Source organism: Salminus brasiliensis, chromosome 17, assembly GCF_030463535.1.
Source record: "Salminus brasiliensis chromosome 17, fSalBra1.hap2, whole genome shotgun sequence".
In the NCBI taxonomy this organism is placed as follows: domain Eukaryota; kingdom Metazoa; phylum Chordata; class Actinopteri; order Characiformes; family Bryconidae; genus Salminus; species Salminus brasiliensis.
The window spans coordinates 15,893,459-15,913,480 of NC_132894.1; the positions used below are offsets into that span (position 1 = coordinate 15,893,459).

Here is a 20,022-nt window from a genome sequence, read left to right on the forward strand (position 1 = left end):
TGGCCTAAACACTATGTGGAAACGGATGGGAACCTCTTGAGCAACCTCAAGGTTCCTAGACCATAAACCATATATCCAATTTTCAGCGTGGAACCGAGCGTCGAAGCCCCTTAAGTACCCCCAGCCTCAGGTGCAACACATTAACTAAACAAGATGTGATAAACCTGAACAGAACACATGAACATGAATCAAGACACTGAACCGAATATACATGAACGCAACTGAACAAGAACCGAGTCCATGAATCAAAACTAGAACGAACAAAAGTCCTTATGTGAGCCTGTGGGCGGCGGCTCTGCATCGCCCCGGGGGAGGGCGCGATACTGAGGGGCTGACACCATCTCTCAAAGACGCCATAGACAGCCAAAACACCTCCCCATGCTGTACGTCGCTTGGGCATGTGAACCGTGTCAGTGAGGAAGATAATCATGGAGGACGACAGCATGTAAAATCATGCATGGCGGTATGTAAAATCCATCTTTAGCACATCACAGAAAGAAACAACAAGGAGATTAGCATATTCCTTCCCACACAGCAATCGGATTTCTGTCTGACTAACTGGAGATGCATTTGACTATCCAGTGTGAATGCATGTGGGAAATCTTCTCAGGATACAATTCAGATACTAATAACATGAAGTAACCAGGTCTGTTACAGGGTTAAAGACATTGAACTGTGACCTTTCAGTCAGTTGCATTCAAGCCTTGCTCTGCTTAAAAAATAAATGTTTGGTGAAAAAATTAACATACGCAATTTTCCACCCCAAGCACAGCCAAGACCTTTGGTATGCAAGTATTATTTCTTTAATTTAGCACTGAGCTCTTATGCTAAGGTTGCTAACAAACACCAGAAGTTCCAGAAATTCAGGTCTTCATGACGTTTGGGCAGACTTAGGCAGCGATGGCGCGGTGTGCTATTAGCTATTGAGTGTTAGTTAGCTATGGACACTGGCTATGTTGTTAGCCTGGATGATCGACTACGTCTGACGTAAATTGAAGAGGAATTTTGAGATAGCATGCGTAAATATAAATGCAAAACTGTTAAAATAAGATTTAAATAAGATCACACAGGGCCCCGGGTGGTCCAGCGAACTAAGGGGCTATTACTGTGATCTAAGGGTCGCTGGTTCGAATCCCGTTCGCGCTGCTAGCATCGGCAGCCGGGGGCCCTGAGAGAGCTCAATTGGCCTTGGTCTCTCTAGGGTGGGTAGATGGTGCGATCTTCCCACATCACTCCAGTGCGGAGCTGGCTGTTACTGACATCTACTAGAGCCAGGGATGTGGTTCTTGTGTTGGTGGCCTGGTGATGTTGCAGTTCAGAAAAGAGGTGTGGCTGGCCGGGTACATGTCAGAGTGGGCGTGTGTTGGTCTTGCCCTCACTATTGTTGGGAGCGTTGCATGTGATGGGGGAGGGTAATTGGCGATCTCCTTCCTCCATCAACATTGCTGCCCTCATTGACTTTACCTTACTAACTAACTTTAACTCCAATGCCCACAATATATCTCCCAGTCATATGACATCATCAACCAATTAGAAATCATTCACCCTGGTTTCAGTCACTTGAATACTTACTCAGCACAACCATTTTTAAGTGTATATATAAAAATGGCTGTGTGTATTCTATGTCTCATCAGTTTTCCCATGTATCGAGTATTGCTGTTGTGTTTGATCTGGACTGGCTGAAATATTTACTAATAAACCATACAGTTTGATTTATTCACTCAGCGGTAAGGCTCAGAAATGACGTAAGTGAAGACGTCCATTTCAAACGATGTAGCGGTCACTGCCCACATACTTGTATGCATCCTTTAAGTTTCTGATGATAACAAACATGGTGGTGGTCATAATAATGTGCTTGTTAAAGACAAAAGAGGCCGTGGTGTAAATCCGTCAGTATTAGTTCCTCCCAGAGTTTCTTTTCTGCCAGAGTTTCTTCTTCGTCATGTCCATATGGCAGCAGTCATCTTTCGCTTGAACTATTGGCTACACTGCCCCCACCGTTCCCAGTGGTATTACTGTGTTCCTTTTGTATCCGTCAGCTTTCAGAAAACGTGCACAAGTACAGACAGAAGGCTCTGTTCATATTCATATTAAACATTGAGCACAGAAACATAAACAAAACTGGTGCACAAAATTGACTTCATTCAAATTGACTCGTAAACACAATGCAGCCTATTATAATTACAGTGCTATTTGGCACAAACAATTATGGCCAAGTAAGCAAAAGGAACAAAACCGGTGCTGATGTGATCTTATTCATGTGGAAATGAAATACATATAATTTTTTTTTAACTGCAAATTTTGACACTACAAAAATACAAAAGATTCTGAATGTGGCATCCTGCAGTGTTCATATGCTAGAGTTGCCTGGTGGTCTCCAGAGTGTTTTTCAGCCAAGTCAAATATGCTATTGATATTACCATGTCAGATGTGCTACATATATTAACCAGCTGGGCGGAAGACACAGGGATAACGAGAGAGTGTGTGAAATACTGCTTTGGTCTGACCCGCAGTACTTGTACTGACATTATGGTGTCTAGAGGGAGAAAAAAGTGAGAACTTGAGGAGTGAGTGGGTTTTCACACCCTCTAACTGTCCTTTTTCATTATCGGCACAGAACACATCCACAAGCAGGGTCTGGAAACGGAAATGTGAGAACCGGTTCTGCTCTCTTAGCTTTCCATTACAAGAGTGCGGCCAACATTAGAACTTCTTCTTGGTATGAAAAACCCAAACTAGCCAGCCTAGGCTCATCACCCCTGGGTTGCTAATGTAGCAAAGAGAGCAGCAGTTATTTAGTGATGGATGTTGCAGGGAATGTTACGCCATGTGTCCTGCTCCATGAACCCGAAAATGCTGAGTGACTTCTAGAAACATTGGTTTTGACTGGGCCAACAAGGTGGGGGAAGGGGAGGGAACAGTAGAGGGAATTTTATAAACGAACCATGCCAGCATGCTAGCATGTAGACCACCCTTCTTCTGTCCAGGGTTATATTTGGAGTAATTAAGACTCATGTCTTTTGGACAAATGCAGGCTGGGAGCACTCGAGGAGCAACAGACAGGGAGTTGAGATGGCAGTGCTGCAGGAGCTCGGCCAAGGAGAACGCTGGCATTGGCGTGTGGGGGATGGGCATTGGGAGCGTGCCTGAAGCACCGAAGCACATACAGCCATTGTGTAATCCATTAACGCTGCAGCTAAAACCGATTGGAAGGTAGACAAGCATCTTCTCCAGTCTTCTCAGTTCAACATCAGGATCCTCCACAAGCAACAGCAAAACATGTTTGTGGCGGTATATGTAGGTGTGTGTGTGGGCATCGCAATCTATAAATACATGCACAAAGCACAGTACTGGCATAGACCACCCCTCTATCTATTAAATTCCCAGTGAATACAGCTGTTAAGTACATGTTATTTCACAGATGTGGAGCTTGGAGGAGGAGGAGGGTGTAAATGCAGGTAACGTTTATTAAAATATAAAACAAAACAAATAGGATAATAAACAAACTATGAACTGACATTAAAGACGCACAAGATCAGACAAGGGACCATATATGCACAGAGACAAGCAGGGAACACCAGACAAGAGTTAACAACAGGGCAAGGTTACAAAGGAGGCACAGGTGGGAACACTAACACTAGGTGGGGCTTGGGCAGAGACGAGGGAGGAGCCATGTGTCCTGACCATAACAGGAATGAGGGATTTGGATCCTCTCAATTAAAGGTTGTATAGCAGTAGGAATGATGGTATCTTCATGCTACAAGCTAGCTATTGCTCCAATGGATTGATATGACATCACCATAGGAAGGTAATCCACAATTAAACTTCAGCAGCATTATATAACAACAGCACTTACACCACCACACTGCGTAAAGCCTGCTGGTTTGCAGGGGGGTGTTTTGATGAGGTTGCCAGTCTCTATGACAGACATCCCGCCTCTTATGGAAATTATGGGAGTGTTCCACATATTAATAGCGCCTCCCTGATGCCAGCAAATTATATACAATATCCTGAAAGCAAGCGAGCGAATCAGTGACAGCCGTAGTGAGAGAAATATACAGATCGGATCTGATGTTTTCTCCATATACCCAACTGGCCTGCCATGTATACAGTTTTGTAAACACGATTCAGAGTTGACCATCTTTTAGAAAACTTCTATTCATATAATGCCTTATTATGTAATTAGGTGCATGTATGAATTATATATTGATATGTATACATTTGAATAAGTATATTATTTAGAATAATTTATTTTGCTTTCGCACATAAATTATCCTCTTTCTTACTCCACTGTTTTCTGCGGTGTAAGTCATTGTTTGTTACTCAGGAAAAAATTACTGTGACTATTTATTATCTAGCGGTTTGTTAATGATATGAATGCATTTGCAATTGATACATATGCACTAATAAATGCCTTCTTTCCATTTTGTAAATGTATTTAGCGACATAGTAAATACCACTACAAAAATTGCTAATTTATCTAAGTTATAGTAACTTACTAATGTATTAATGTATCTACATTAACCAACTTAATAATTCATCCAATATTTAGGAATAACTATTTGGTTATATAACCCAACTGGGCTGACAGATTAGACGAAACACTAAACAAAGTATTACATAACAATATAATAATAATATAACAATATATCAATAATGATTCCTGCTATGCTTTTATTTCTTCTAAGAAATATGTCTTTATTGCGTTCCACAGAACAGAAACACAGAACCTCTGTAGCTTTTTATATATGGTTCTGAGCAGACTGGATACGACTTTTCTTGTGCGTTTGGGGCAGGAGACATGTACGGGCATGGATACCTTCAGCATTCAGAATGTGCCTTACTGTGCAAACTGAAACCTCAGTGCCTGCTGCCACCAAATCTTGTTGCAGGTCTTTTGCAGTCACTCAAGGTGTTTTGACCGCTGGCCTCCTCCAGAATCTGGTGGCAGATGATAAAAGATTCCTCTTATTGCCATGTCCAGGTAGTGTAGCCAGTGTTCTTTTAACTTTGAACTTTGCAAACTTTGCTTCCAACTATATCTCTAGAAGTATTCAGTGTCTTTGGTCTCTTGCTATGTCCTGTTGCTTGTTTGTAAAGGCAGTGATCTCTTCGTTCTGGACAGCTTTCTTTAAAAATAGCCATATTTCTAGCCAGTCCAGATTTTTTATGTGTTTTAGATCAAGCACACCTGATGCAACTAATGAAACCCTTGATTTCCCACCTGATTTGCAAACGTGTGCTCTTGTGAATGGCTCTATTCAGGGGGTTGCAGTCATCATTAAGAGTGGCCTTTTGTGTTGAATTTGGAGAAACACTGGTCATATTGGTTGTGTTGAAATATTTAAATTTGTCTTGTTTGATTAGCTTATTGCAAACAGTTTGTAGATTTTGCTAATAATCCTAATTTGCAATGGGAGTTGAATAATTTCAACCATCACATGGCTCTAATGTGAGCAGTATGTCACACTATAGCTATAATTCCCATAGTTACTGTTTGCCTGTCATACAGACAGTATTCAACAGTTATTCAGCTTACAACAGAACAATCAACAGCCAAATGCTCTACTTGCTGCGTGATTTCAGTTGCTCTTATGCAATATATGCAATACTTCCTTAGTTATGGCCTACGACTATATGCTGTTATATCACTGTGCTGTTTTTTCATTATCCATTGCGCCACAAAAAAAGGACATATGATTGACTTTCAGCCCAGAAACATCAGTGCATCAAATGTAGCATAAAGCACAAATGTTTTGCCATGCATCAGAGAGAGAGAGAGACAGAAAGAGAGAGAGAAAGTGAGAGAGAGAGAGAGAGAGAGAGAGAGAGAGAGAGAGAGAGAGGGAGAGAGAGAGAGAGACATCTCCATTTGGAGAGCAATCAGCCGCATTGTAATGGGAGATTAGAGCTCATAAATTTGCCCTGTTATCTGCAGCACTCCTGCTCAAGTTTTGCCCGTTTCCACGCTCTAAAAATAGCCATGCTGAGCATGCAGTTCATATATGCTGCTGACTCCACCGGGAGTGTATTACTCTTTCTGTTTCCGTCCTTCTTTCCTTCTTCCTCGCTCTCTCTCTCACACACTCTCTAAATGTGACAACATTGCATTCTTCACTGGTTAAACTGTGGCTGCTGTTTCAGTGTTCTCCCCTTGGGAATGATCTCAGGTTTGTTATGTGGCTAGTGACATTTTTTATTTCAGATTCTCAAAACCTTCATTGGAACTTGACAGAAAAATGCTTGACAGTGCAAAGATCTTCTACTCCATAAGCAAATAAACATCTTGCGACATTAAGTTTCATGAATGCTATCAAAAGGCCTTAATCGGCTCCTGTTCATGTATTATATTACATTTTCTCAAGTTCCATTAAACTTTGTAAAAATGGCAGAAGCGGCTAGTCAAGCAATAACCTGTAGAGAATATTTTGTTTACATTTTTTTTTTATAACCATGTACACAGTTTTGTAAACACGATTCAGAGCTGACCATCTTTTAGAAAACTTCCCTTAATATAATGCCTTTTTATGTAATTAGGTGCATGTATAAATTATATATAAATATGTATACATTAGAATAAGTATATTATTCATTAGAGTAATTTATTTTGCTTTCACACATAAATTATAGCTTTCTTACTCCACTGTTTTCTGTGGTGTTAGTCATTGTTTGTTACTCTGTGGGATAAAGTGGGATAAATTACTGTGACTACTTATTGTATTGCAATTGATACATATGCACTAATAAATGCCTTATTTCCATTTTGTAAATGTATTTAGCGACATAGTGAATACCACTACAAAAAATGTATAGTAAAAAGTTATAGTAACTTATTAATGTATTACTTTATCTACATTAACCAACTTAATAATTCATCCAATATTTAAGAATAACTACTTGGTTACATACAGCTACATTGAGTTATGAGTCACTAAATTATTATCACACTTAATATCACAGTTGTTTATAAACTTTTTAAAAATAAAAATATTGACATTAGAAACAGGAAATACAATTATTAAACATGCTATTTAACTTATATGATCATTAAAAGTCATAAGCAAACTGTTTGATAATGCTAGATAATCAAGTTGCGGATTATTGAAGGAGTTTCTTTTTATTTATTGATCATTTATATTGTTTTAATAAAACAGCTAGTAATAGAAACTTAAAATTTAAACCAATAGAATATGTAGATTAACAGATACATATGTATATTTACAGCTGCATTACAGCATTAACCCCTTGAACCTCAGTTTATTATTCAGTCAATAATCCTAATGCAGAAACTATTATGAATCATTTGCAACCACTTGAGTTCCACAGTGGTTTGAGTATTTCTACTTTCACCCAAGGGCAGAATTTGTACCAAAAAAGGCTATAAAAAATAATAAATAATGTTTACAATAGAGGCGTTACCTTTTCAGGACATGCTCCAAAGGATTTTCACGGCTGGTGATGTTTCTTTGAAACCGCTATGATGAAACTCAAACTATGAAATTACGCAAATAACATCCCACATGGCAAAATGTGGTTCCTAAACATTCTTTCGTTCTCCAGAGTTCTAAGAAACATTTTCCAAGAACTCTCACCAGTGTTGAAAAATATCCATTTCTTTTTTTAGAGAATGTCTGAGAACATCATAAAAAGCTGTAAAATTGATCAAACTGAGCATTGTCTCTCCACATTCCCGCCGTTAACTAACCTCCACCGCCCTCCTAATCCTTGCACACACACACACACACACAAACAATTTGTTCCCACTCATGAATGCAACTGAGATGCCTTCTCTAAGAGCATTTAGACCAACCAATTAATTCAAGTAAATTGTAAATGTGAACATGAGGAAGCATTATCTTCTAATGGACACTAATGAGAGCTATGTTTTTTTTAAATGTAGGTTCGTTGCAATGCTTCCAACTCCCCAACCCCCACCACCGTCCTCCTAACTGGCTGTCTGAGAGGGGGTGGACAAAGCTGGAACACTGCAGGGATTCCTCTTTACAATGCAGAAAATGGCAAAAGAATTCAATTACACAGCCCGTCACCACACCTCCAAGTGTTCTGCTAATTTCCAGGGAAAAAGGTCAAGGTCATTTACACTTGGACAATGCCTTCCCTTCAGGAGCCTTGAATGCATTAACAATGTGGGTTAATGTGGCAAAGAAATGTCAGGCCTAAAATCAAATTTACATTTACATTTACATTTATGGCATTTAGCAGACGCTCTTATCCAGAGCGACTTACAAAGTGCTTTGCTATTTACCCAAGAAAAACCTTAGCTAGTCAGAATAGACCAATAATTCAAAGGATACCTCTAAGCTTAGACATTACTAAACACAAGACAATAAGATGACCATAGTACTCTAATCATCCAAGTACTCTCTGAAGAGGTGGGTCTTCAGTCTGCGTTTGGCCGTTTGGACACCCAGGGGAAGCTCCTTCCACCACTTTGGTGCCAGGACAGAAAAAAGCCTGGTGCTTGTCTTCCGCAGATTTTGAGGGGTGGCGCGTTGAGCCGAGCCGTACTTGAAGCTCGAAGGGCTCTAGGTACAGATCGGCTTTTGACCATTGCCATCAAGTATGGAGGGGCTGGTGTGTTCTTGGCTTTGTAGGCCAATGTCAGGGTTTTGAATCTGATGCGGGAAGCAGCTACAGGAAGCCAGTGAAGAGAACGCAGCAGTGGAGAGACATGGCTGAATTTAGGGACATTGAAGACGACCCGTGCCGCTGCATTCTGGATGAGTTTCAGGGGCCTGATGGTGCGCAGAGGGAGACCAGCCAGAAGAAAGTTGCAGTAGTCAAGTCTTGAAATGACGAGAGACTGAACAAGCACTTGGGTGGCCTCTCTAGAGAGGAAGGGTCGAATTCTCCAGATGTTGTACAAGAGAAATCTGCAGGACCGAGCCTTGTGGAACGCTAGTGGAGAGACTACAAGAAGCGGACGTGTCGCCCTGCCATGTTACCTGGTATGAGTGTCCCTGCAGGTATGATGCAAACCATTGCCATGCAGAGCCGGTAATTCCAAGGCCGGCAAGGATAGACAGGAGGATCTTGTGGTCCACTGTGTCAAAAGCTGCGGAGAGGTCAAGAAGGATCCAAGCTTTAGCTGCATGGAGCTTCTCTGTAACTGCAATGAGAGCAGTTTCAGTAGAGTGTGCAGCTTTGAAGCCAGACTGGTTAGAGTCCTGAAGATTGTTCAGAGTGAGAAAGAGAAACAGTTGGTTGTAGACAGAACGTTCGAGAATCTTTGAGAGGAAAGAGAGAAGAGAAATTGGCCTGTAGTTGCCGATGTCCAAGTTGTCCAGAGTTGGTTTCTTTAGGATACGCACAACTCTGGCAGACTTGAAGGCCGATGGTACATGACCTGACAACAAAGAGCTGTTTATGACAAAGGAGATGAAAGGAAGGAGGTTTGGAGCAATTGTTTGGAACAGAGGGGATGGAACCGTGTCTAGTGGACAGGTGGTAGGATTATTGGAGGTGAGAAGATGTAGGAGGTCATCTGTGGAAAGAGGAGAGAAGCAGGTCAGAGAAGAGGGAGGAGGAGGGCAGTGCCTAGAGAGGGGGGTAGAGGCAGGGGGGAAAGATCGGCGGATCTTGTCAACCTTTTCTTCAAAGAAGGAGACAAAATCTTCTGCAGACAGGGTAGTGGGAGGTGGGGGAGTAGGAGGGTTGAGGAGAGAGGAGAACATGGTGAAGAGTTTGCGTGGGTCAGATGCAGATGTTTCCAGTTTCCCCCTGTAGAAAGATGCTTTAGCGGCAGCAACTTCCGTTCTAAACCTGGAGAGAAGAGACTGATAGGAGTGGAGGTCGGAGTCGTGTTGTGACTTTCTTTCAGCCAGTCTTAGCCGAAGAGGTTGTTGCGGAGAACATCTGACAGCCACGGGGAAGGTGGAGAAGAATGTCTTGACCTAGGGGAGAAAGGGCAGAGAAGGTCGACAGAGGTGGAGATAGATGAGAGGAGAGTGTCTGTAGCAGTTTCAAGTGGGAGAGAGGAGAAAGATTCAAGATGAGGAAGAGTGGTCAGGACAGTTGAGGCAAGAGCTGAGGGGGAAACAGAGAGAAGATTGCGGTGAAGAGTGGAAGAACTTGCAGAAGTGGTGGTTGAAGGAGCAGAGAGGGGGAGTAAGAAGGAGAGAAAGTGGTGATCAGAGAAGTCCAAAGGAGTCACAGCCACATCCAGAGCAGGGACAGGTCTGCTGAAGATCAGGTCCAGAGTGTTCCCTGCTCTGTGTGTTGGTGCAGACTGGTTGAACGTGAGATCAAAAGAGGATAGAGAGGATGGAGTTTCTCTGATGGAAAGTTGAAGTTGCCAAGTAGAATAAGTGGGGCGTCAACAGGGAGTCCACTCAAGAGAACATCCAATTCATCAACAAAATTGCCCAAAGGACCAGGAGGCCAAATCTGACCTAGAGATGTCGTCAAAAAGTTCTTTATCACTTTATGTATTTAAACATGCATTTTGTGAAGGAAACAGTCAACAACAAGCCTCTAATTACATAAAAAACTGGCATCAGTGCATATAATGATCTTTTATTAGGAGTATTTCAGCTACAGCACTAGCTCTCAGTGCTTAATGCATGATTCATGCCGACTCCATCTCCACAGGCAGTCTGGTCCTCTGAGGCTCTATCAGTCTAATGTGGCTCTAATGACCCACTGCAGTTGCTATATCTGTCATAGCCACTATCGGCCTTTATAGAACTTTACCTCTGTCCTTCCTGAAAGTATGCATGCTGGGTTTATCTGATAATGTGAATACACTTTAATCTAGCCTGGCAATCTCATGACATTTACTGAACCAAGAAAAGGAAAGAAAAACACGGTGAGTTTGGTTGTTTCATTGGGAACAGTCAGCATCACTTCTATTCCAGACTTCTGAGCCTGGCTGCTAAAGGCTAATTCTTCAAATTGTCTACGTAATTCATGTCAAATGCTCTGTACTAGAGAAATTCACAGAATTCTTCACAGCCATGTCGACATGAAACATTAAACAGGTGTTTAGGCCCTTTTAAAACCACACTACAGAAAGTTATTATATGAAATGGCTGCGAATGTGATGTCTGATAACATTGGACTATGGCTGTTTTGCTTTTGTTCAGTTTTACAGTTTTATTCATAGTTTAAAGCTGCAGTATTTGTCACAGTGAAGTGTTGCAGTATTTTCATAATGTACCATATTATAATATTCAGTATACAGTAATAATATTCAGTGTTCAGTATTATAACATTTCATGTACATTATTATAATATTCAGTGTACATTATTATAATATTCAGTGTATAGTAGTATAATGTTCGGTGTTGCAGTGTTCTTCACAGTGTACAGTATTATAATATTCAGTGTACAGTATTCTTCACAGTGTACAGTATTATAATATTCAGTGTTCAGCATTATAATATTCAGTATGCTGTGTTGCAGTATTTTTCACAGTGTACAGTATTATAATATTCAGTGTTGCAGTATTCTTCACAGTGTACAGTAATATAATATTCAGTATACATTGTTATAATATTCAGTGTACAGTAGTATAATATTCAGTGTTGCAGTATTCTTCACAGTGTACAGTATTATAATATTCAGTGTACAGTATTATAATATTCAGTGTTCAGCATTATAATATTCAGTGTACATTATTATAATATTCAGTGTACAGTAGTATAATATTCAGTGTTGCAGTATTCTTCACAGTGTACAATATTATAATATTCAGTGTACAGTATTATAATATTCAGTGTTCAGCATTATAATTTTCAGTGTTGCAGTATTCTTCACAGTGTACAATATTATAATATTTAGCCTACAGTATTATAATATTTAGTGCACAGTATTATACTATTTAGTGTTCAGCATTATAATATTCAGTGTACAGTATTATAATATTCAGTGTTCAGCATTATAATATTCAGTATGCTGTGTTGCAGTATTTTTCACAGTGTACAGTATTATAATATTCAGTGTTGCAGTATTCTTCACAGTGTACAGTAATATAATATTCAGTATACATTATTATAATATTCAGTGTACAGTAGTATAATATTCAGTGTTGCAGTATTCTTCACAGTGTACAGTATTATAATATTCAGTGTACAGTATTATAATATTCAGTGTTCAGCATTATAATATTCAGTGTACATTATTATAATATTCAGTGTACAGTAGTATAATATTCAGTGTTGCAGTATTCTTCACAGTGTACAATATTATAATATTCAGTGTACAGTATTATAATATTCAGTGTTCAGCATTATAATTTTCAGTGTTGCAGTATTCTTCACAGTGTACAATATTATAATATTTAGCATACAGTATTATAATATTTAGTGCACAGTATTATACTATTTAGTGTACAGTATTATAATATTCAGTGTTGCAGTATTCTTTACAGTGTACAGTATTATAATATTCAGTGTACAGTATTATAATATTCAGTGTTGCAGTATTCTTCACAGTGTTCAGTATTATAATATTCACAGTATACAGGTATGCGGTATATGGTGTGGCAATATTCATTGCACAATTTTACAGTATAATTAACAGAATACAATACTACCGTATAATTCACAGTGTAGTATTACAACACTGCTCATAACATACAATACTATTTACAGTATTATTTACAATATTGTTCACAATGAAAAATGTGTACAACAATACAGCACAATTTAGTGTGCACTATAACAATAGTATTTACTCTGTAGTGTTGCACTGTTATTTACAGTGAACAGATTACAGTATTATTCATACAAGGGTGCAATGGTACAAATTTTATTTACAGTGTACAGTATTATAGTATTATTCAGTGTATAATAGTACAGCATTTAAAGCACACTGGATTAGAATATTGTCCACAGTTTATAATATTGCAGCATTAACAGAGTACAGTATTACAGCATTATTCACAGAAGGCAATATTACAGCATTTTGACCATATTACAGTATTATTTTATTATATGATTATATTATTCACAGTGTAAAGTATTAAAATATTCACCATATACAGTATTACAATATTATACATTAAGAGTAACAGCACAATTTTAGTTACAGTGTACAATATTACAGTATAATTCACAGTGTGTAGTATTGCTGCCGTATCTGAGGTAATTGTTCACTATGATTAAATATATAAATAATGATTAAATATACTAATTGCATAGACCCGGCAGAGCTCACCAGCTGCACTGTGACAGTGACAGCACTGTGACGTTCACCAGCAAATCTTTAACACTATTGAGTATAAAGAGTCTTTCGGCTGTCTTTTCCTTTTCAGCTGCTCCGCGAGACAGCAGGTAGCTGCCAAAATGTGCAATGGCAGGTTTAATATGTCTCAGAAGCCGTGTAGGTGTCTTATGTTGCACGCCGTTATGATGTTTAGCAATGGAAGTGCTGATTCACAAGCTCTGGCGCCAACACGAGAGAAGGATCAGCAAAGCTATTCTCTATCAGTACAAACTGCAGGCAGCGATGCAGGAGGATTTGATATCAAGGAAATGTCAGGACAAGTAGCAGCAAAAGAGATTCATTCAGTGGTCCTGACCAGGGGCGCCTTCATTTGCAAACTAAGCAGGTTCAAAGCATCGCCTCCAAGCAGAAAGAACTGGCTGCTAAGATAACGTGATCTGTAATTCTATTAAACTAATCGCATCTCTCTCTCTCTCACACACACACACACTTAGTTTATTTACATAAACAGAAGCTTTTCTTAAACATCCTGAGCAGCTGCATCACTGCCTGGTTTGGGACCTGCACAGCCTCTGACTGCAAGACCCTCCAACGCATTGTGAGAACAGCTGAGAGTCTCTCTCCCCTCCGTCATGGACATTTACACTGCCTGCTGCATCCGCAAAGCAACCAGCATTGTGGATGACTCCACCCACCCTTCACACAGACTGTTCTCCCTCCTGCCATCAGAAAGAAGGTACCAACACAACCAGACTCTGCAATAGCTTCTTCCCCCTAGCCATCAGACTTCTCAACTCAACTCAACTTCTGAACTGATGTTTTTTTCTGTTCCATGCACACTCTCTCTCTCTCTCTCTCTCTCTTCAACCATTTACCCCAGATAAAATGGAAAGCATTTTGCACAAAGCATTTTGCACAAATAACTTTACTACCTCACTGGACTCAATATTTATTACTTTTAAATATTTTTATTATTTTATACACTGCATAATTTCACACTACACCCAATTATTTATTATTCTTAGTCTGTATTGTGTTGTATTGTCTGTCTGCACTTGTACTGTGTTGCACTTGTGTTCTGTATGCACTGTGTCTGTGTTGCACCATGGTCCTAGAGGAACGTTGTTTCGTTTCACTGTGTACTGTATGTAGTTGAAATGACAATAAAACCCACTTAACTTGACTTGACAAGGAAACTCTTCAACTTCATAAACTACAAATTCTTTATACTTCACATCTTATTGATTGAATCCCTTGTTACAAGGATACAGTAAATTCTTGGCCACACACCACCGTTTAGGACGTTTAGGGGGATGTTTTTCATTTAGTTACTTCAACCATATACACAGGTCCACTTCTCTGGAAACTTCTCTCGTTGGGTTGGACAGCTAATCAGCTATGCTCTAAATAGCTCTAAATAATGTTGAATATGCTGTTGGAAGGATGGATTAGCATAGTGAGCCACTTTATGAGCTTCAGACACTTTATCAACTTCAGACTGCATTCGACCATAAACCATTTGATACGAAATGACTGGAAATTCTACAAAATGTGGAAGAAACAAAGTCTTGAAAGTCATTGGCAAAATAAGGTGGATAGTATGCTTTGACGTTTCTTGTGTAATAGCCATGTTATCGCATCTCTCTCTCTCTCTCGCTAAAGTCACACACACACTTAGTTTATTTAGAAGATATTTAACAGAAGCTTTTCTTAAAGGAAACTCTTCAACTTCATAAACTACGAATTCTTTATAATTCACACCTTATTGATTAAATCCCTTGTTACAGGCTTGTAAATTCTTGGCAACACACCCCCGCTTTAAATTCATGGTTGGATGTGTTCCTACTGGTTGTAAATCCTGTCTAAATGAGTCTGTGCTTCTTCCATCAACAGATGAGCTGTAAACAGGATCAGAAGAGGAGTGGCATCCTTTCCAATGAAAGTAGGTGCTTTTCCTGGAAGACACAAGGACAAGGCATTTGTTACCGTCTAAGGTCCTTGTTTATCTTCTAGTATCTATGTTTCCTTTTACCCCGTGTTACTGCTTTATGTCGGCAGAATATGCTGAAGAAAATGTTTTACTACAACTCCAGACTATCAATGCATGCCATTAGGTGTTTATAGGGAGTCCTGCACTTGCCACATTTCTCTCTCTCTCTCCTACCTCTTCCCCCCATGGCTTCCCAGCATTATGTTACACTTATCGATCGTCAGTGCATTTGACATTGATTTTCTGCCCACCCCTGCTAAAGCTGCCTGGGGATGCAGTGACCTCGGAACCAAGGTCATCGCCGGGCGTCTCTGTCTTCGCACACTCAGACAGGGCTTGTGCTTTATGAATGTAGTTTCCTAGTTCAGATGACAAATTGTCATGCTGGTGTTCTAATCTATCTACGTGTGGTATCCACCTTATTTTCTATCAAGCAATGAGGGGCGTCTTTGTTTAGAACGGCCAATTCAACAGCGAATTTACTGATATGTCCGTTATATATATATAAATTATAACCATAGCATTAAATAACATACAATGAGTAGTATAACATGATAAGCTAGACAGCACCACAATAATTTTTATTGAAGTTAAGGAAAATTTCAATTGAACAACAGTTATAAATGCAACATTCTCAAAGATCTGAGTGTTGTAGGGCACCATATAATGTATATCCACTGCCTTCCAAAAAAAAGGGCCTGCATCTAAGGTCCTAAATATAAAACAGCCACTCAAACATCCATATGTCTGCGCTCACTATGAAACCTTACCCAGTGAAACAGCTCTTAGTTATGAAGCACCAGTGAAATCGGTGCTTCATAACTTCATAACTGTCGGGTGCTTGTGAGGGTCGTAGGTACGTTAGCGTTTAGGCTAATGTCGTACCTGACAGCCTCACAAGCACCCAACGCGTCTCCTTCAACAGGGCTTCATAACTGAATTCCCCCTCAAACAAATGTTGAAAGCAGACGTGTGGACGTTTAGGGGGATGCTTTTCATTTAGTTACTTAAACCATAGACACAGGTCCACTTCTCTGGAAATGGTACCCCACAACACTCTGATCTGTTTGTTGGGTTGGACAGCTAATCAGCTATGCTCTAAATAGCTCTAAATAATGTTGAATATGCTGTTGGAATGATGGATTAGCATAGTGAGCCACTTTATGATCAATGTTTACAGCAGTAGCCAACTTCAGACTGCATTCAACCATAACCCATTTGATACTAAATGACTAGAAATTCTACAAAATGTGGAAGAAATAAAGTCTTGAAAGTCGGTGTGGCAAAATAAGATGAATAATATATATATGCTTTGGCTTTTCTTGTGTGTGTAATATCCATTGCTTTGTTTTATATACTTCATTTTAAGCAATACTGCATTCATTATATTTATATCATTTCATAAAATTCATAAAACCTTTTCTCAGACAAAGAGGGCTTATTTGCTGCAATAAAGATTTCCACCATCCTTCCTGTCATATTCGCTTCAGGGTTTTTAAATTGATTGGATAACTTGTGTACAGTGATTTTTCAATTGCTCCACAGATTTGTGATTGAATTGAGATCTGAACTTTGACTTGACCATTACATAAAAGTAGGTCTCATTCACTATTATTTTCCTCTCCATCCGATTAATTATGTGTTTTTCTAACTGCAGAATTGTTTGCAGCTTTGCTCTGATAATAATGGATCCCACTGTCCTTGTGAATTGTACAAATGCCAAGGGGGTTTAACCCCTTAACACAGAAAGACTTATTACACACTAAGGCATATTATTCAGTAACTATAGGGACTTCTGTACAAACTGGCGGGGCTATTCTTTGGTAAAAGTTTTAATAACACTTTCGGCCGTCTGAAAGGTATAGGTTGTTTAAGGGGTTTAGAAGAAATTTCGTATTAAGAACGTTTGGTGTATTAGGCCAATGTTCTTTTTGTTTTTGGAATCATTATCCTGCAGAAACAAGAAGCCTTGTATTGTGCATCACCCATTCATCCTTTAGTTTGATAACAAAACTGGGCAAACTCCAGATGTATAAGTCAACTGTATGCAGAGCTCTTGATATTGTTGACTGCTGCATCTTCACTCCAGTCATACCCACTGAACTCTATAGCTCCTTTAAAGTGATTGTTGGCCTCTCCTTTCTTGCTCTGACACTGGGTTTTGACACACAGCCTTGTCTAGGCAGACCCTAGATGGTGTAATGCAGCTTCCTTTCCCTTGTAATTAATCGGTCAGTGCTCACTAGACATCCAAATCTGTGTAATTATGTGTAAACCAACAAATAATATTTTAAATGACAACATTTTATGTTCTTTATAGTGTTTATTGTCTTTATTGTTGTTGTTATTATTACTACTAAAATTAAGACGAACCATGAGGCTCACAGTATAAACTGCTGTCTGTATGGATTTGCAGTTTATCTAGCCTAACATTACCATACACATGAATAAACAACTCAAGAAACTCCTTTGATGCTTTTTATGATCCTTTTTATGACTGTGGCTACTTTTAAATTATATGGTTTATTTGGTTTACATGCATACTGTTCTGCTCAATCAAGTGAATGTCAAACCACCTACACATTCTGGTAAAATATAAGCTGCAGTATATTTATATATTTTTTTCCATGACTCTTCCTCCTACCTCGCTCACTCTTTCTTACATTAAAAAGTCTAAAAAGCTAATACATACTCATTCCCATTCAATAATGCTAAGTGCTAGTTTAATGGTATGTTATTAAAAGACTCTGGATTAACAAGATTAACATGTTAACTTCCATCACTATGAAAATGTGTCTTTTCTTTTTCTTTGCATGGACCAAGCAATCTCATTAGGAGTTGGTGCAAGTGATACATGCTGTAGCCATTATGTTTTATATGCTCAAACATTTATCTTTTGATCAGCACAAGATCAGCTCAGGTGTTTCTGACGTCAGCTTGCATTTCTCTATTAAACAAAATCAGATTCTGTCATTTTAGATTTTCTGTGACATAGCATGACCATTTTAGATGCCAAACAGGTGCTAAGCATTGGTCATAAATATGTATTAGCTAATTACCATGTGGATTTGGATTAGCTTTCGCCGGATATATGGTCCAAAAATATCCAGGCACACCTTCAAAATAGTGCAGAGTGCGCACACAGCTCCATAGAAAAGCACTGACAATAAAATGAGATGCTCTGGAGCAGCTGGACTTGAGTCTAAGGTCACTATGCTTAAGGCCAAGTGTTGGCTTGAGGGGTGTAAAGCCCTCCAGCGTTTGGCTGCAGAGTAGTGAAACTGCATTCTTTGGCTTGATCCATCCACATTCCAATACAAGCCTTACAGCAATGTTCCAACATATATTGCAAAACAGTAGAAGCTGACAGTGTGGCAAAACAGGGGCTAACTCTGTGTTAATGCTTTTAAATTCAAAAGAAACATTGGATGAGCAAGTGTGTACACATGTTTGGACAAATATGTGAGCTACCTTCCTGCAAAAAGAAACAGAATATGAAAAAAATACTGAACATGTGTATAATTAAGAAAATTAATAAGTAAAAGTGCACAAATAAACAAATGACCAAGTCAATAAATAATTATTGTTAAAAAGTTTTATCCATAAACTGCACTTTTCCTTTGCATGAATGACATGTTGTAAATATAGGAGTCATTCTACAAAAAAACAGCTGCCATCTGCATTAAGCACAAAAGAGGTGCCAAAGCATGTGTATAAAAAGCTAAAATCGTTCATGTTAACAGTAAATATGAGAAAATGCATTACTATATAATGCGTAACATTATGTACATGGCCATTTTTACATGGCATGGGTATTTAAAATATCACCAAATAAATGTTATTTGTTTAGCAACCTTCAATATTTTCAGGATTATATGTGTAACCCTATTTATATTATATATTTTTCAAAATAAAAACCTTACATTTGTGAAAATTGAATGATTTGTGCATGTCCCTAGCGTGTTTGACTTACCACCCCGTCACACTAAGTTTAAAAGACATCACAAAGAGGACGTGACATCATTCAGCCTTAGGAGAAGCCAGGAACAAAAATGGCAGGGTCTGCAATTATTCTAAATTATTAATTTGTTGCTTTTGCATTTCAGACAGGGTTCATCAAGCTCAATTCGATCAGAAACCTGACCGTTAAGAAATACGGCACTGTCACCTGCCATCCTGTCACATTTATTTGGGAATATGGCTTCCATGTCTGAATAATAAAGATAATATTAATTTTCTAATTGATTTTATTTATAAGGTGGAAAAATGTGTATTTATGGAGGATGAACGTCTTTAATTATGTGCAATGATTAACCCTATGTGACCTTGTGGAGGTGCAGATTGGGGCGTATGAAGACTGATACTGTATTTACCTCTGAGGAGTGTACAAGATGGATGTGTTGTCAGAGCTTGGTGGACGAGGAAGACTAGGTCTGGAGGTCTGGCCCACTGGGTGCAGTAATCATTTAACACAACAAAAGAGGTCATTGTCTGGCCACTCTGTAGTCTGCCCATCCCCCGCCTGGACTGCTGTGTCAAGATCCCTCTGGACTGAAGGGAGAAATCTGTCTACGGAACAACATGCTGGGTGATTAAAGAGCCACTGCATTACCAGAGGAAAACAGGTATCTCTACATCATAATGGCAAAAAAGCATCATCTCTGTCTGTCTATCTATCGTATCAGATGTTTTCTAATGTCTATGCTAACCTTTAATTGATTATGATTAATTTCGTTGAGTTTGTTCATTTATTTAGAGCTACAGGACATGATGTAATGGCTAGTTCTTATTATATCATAATATAATCCATAAGCATTAATCTAGGAGTTCTCTGAGACATCTGT

The 20,022-nt window shown here is 39.0% G+C and overlaps 1 long non-coding RNA gene across 1 annotated transcript; it reads left to right on the top strand.

The window, feature by feature from the left end:
• Positions 1 to 392: 392 nt before the first annotated feature.
• Positions 393 to 19,842, top strand: LOC140538185 (uncharacterized). The gene is made up of 3 exons (XR_011977717.1): positions 393 to 463; positions 15,082 to 15,130; positions 19,513 to 19,842. It is a non-coding gene; the product is annotated as an uncharacterized lncRNA (long non-coding RNA).
• The last annotated feature ends 180 nt before the right edge of the window (positions 19,843 to 20,022 follow it).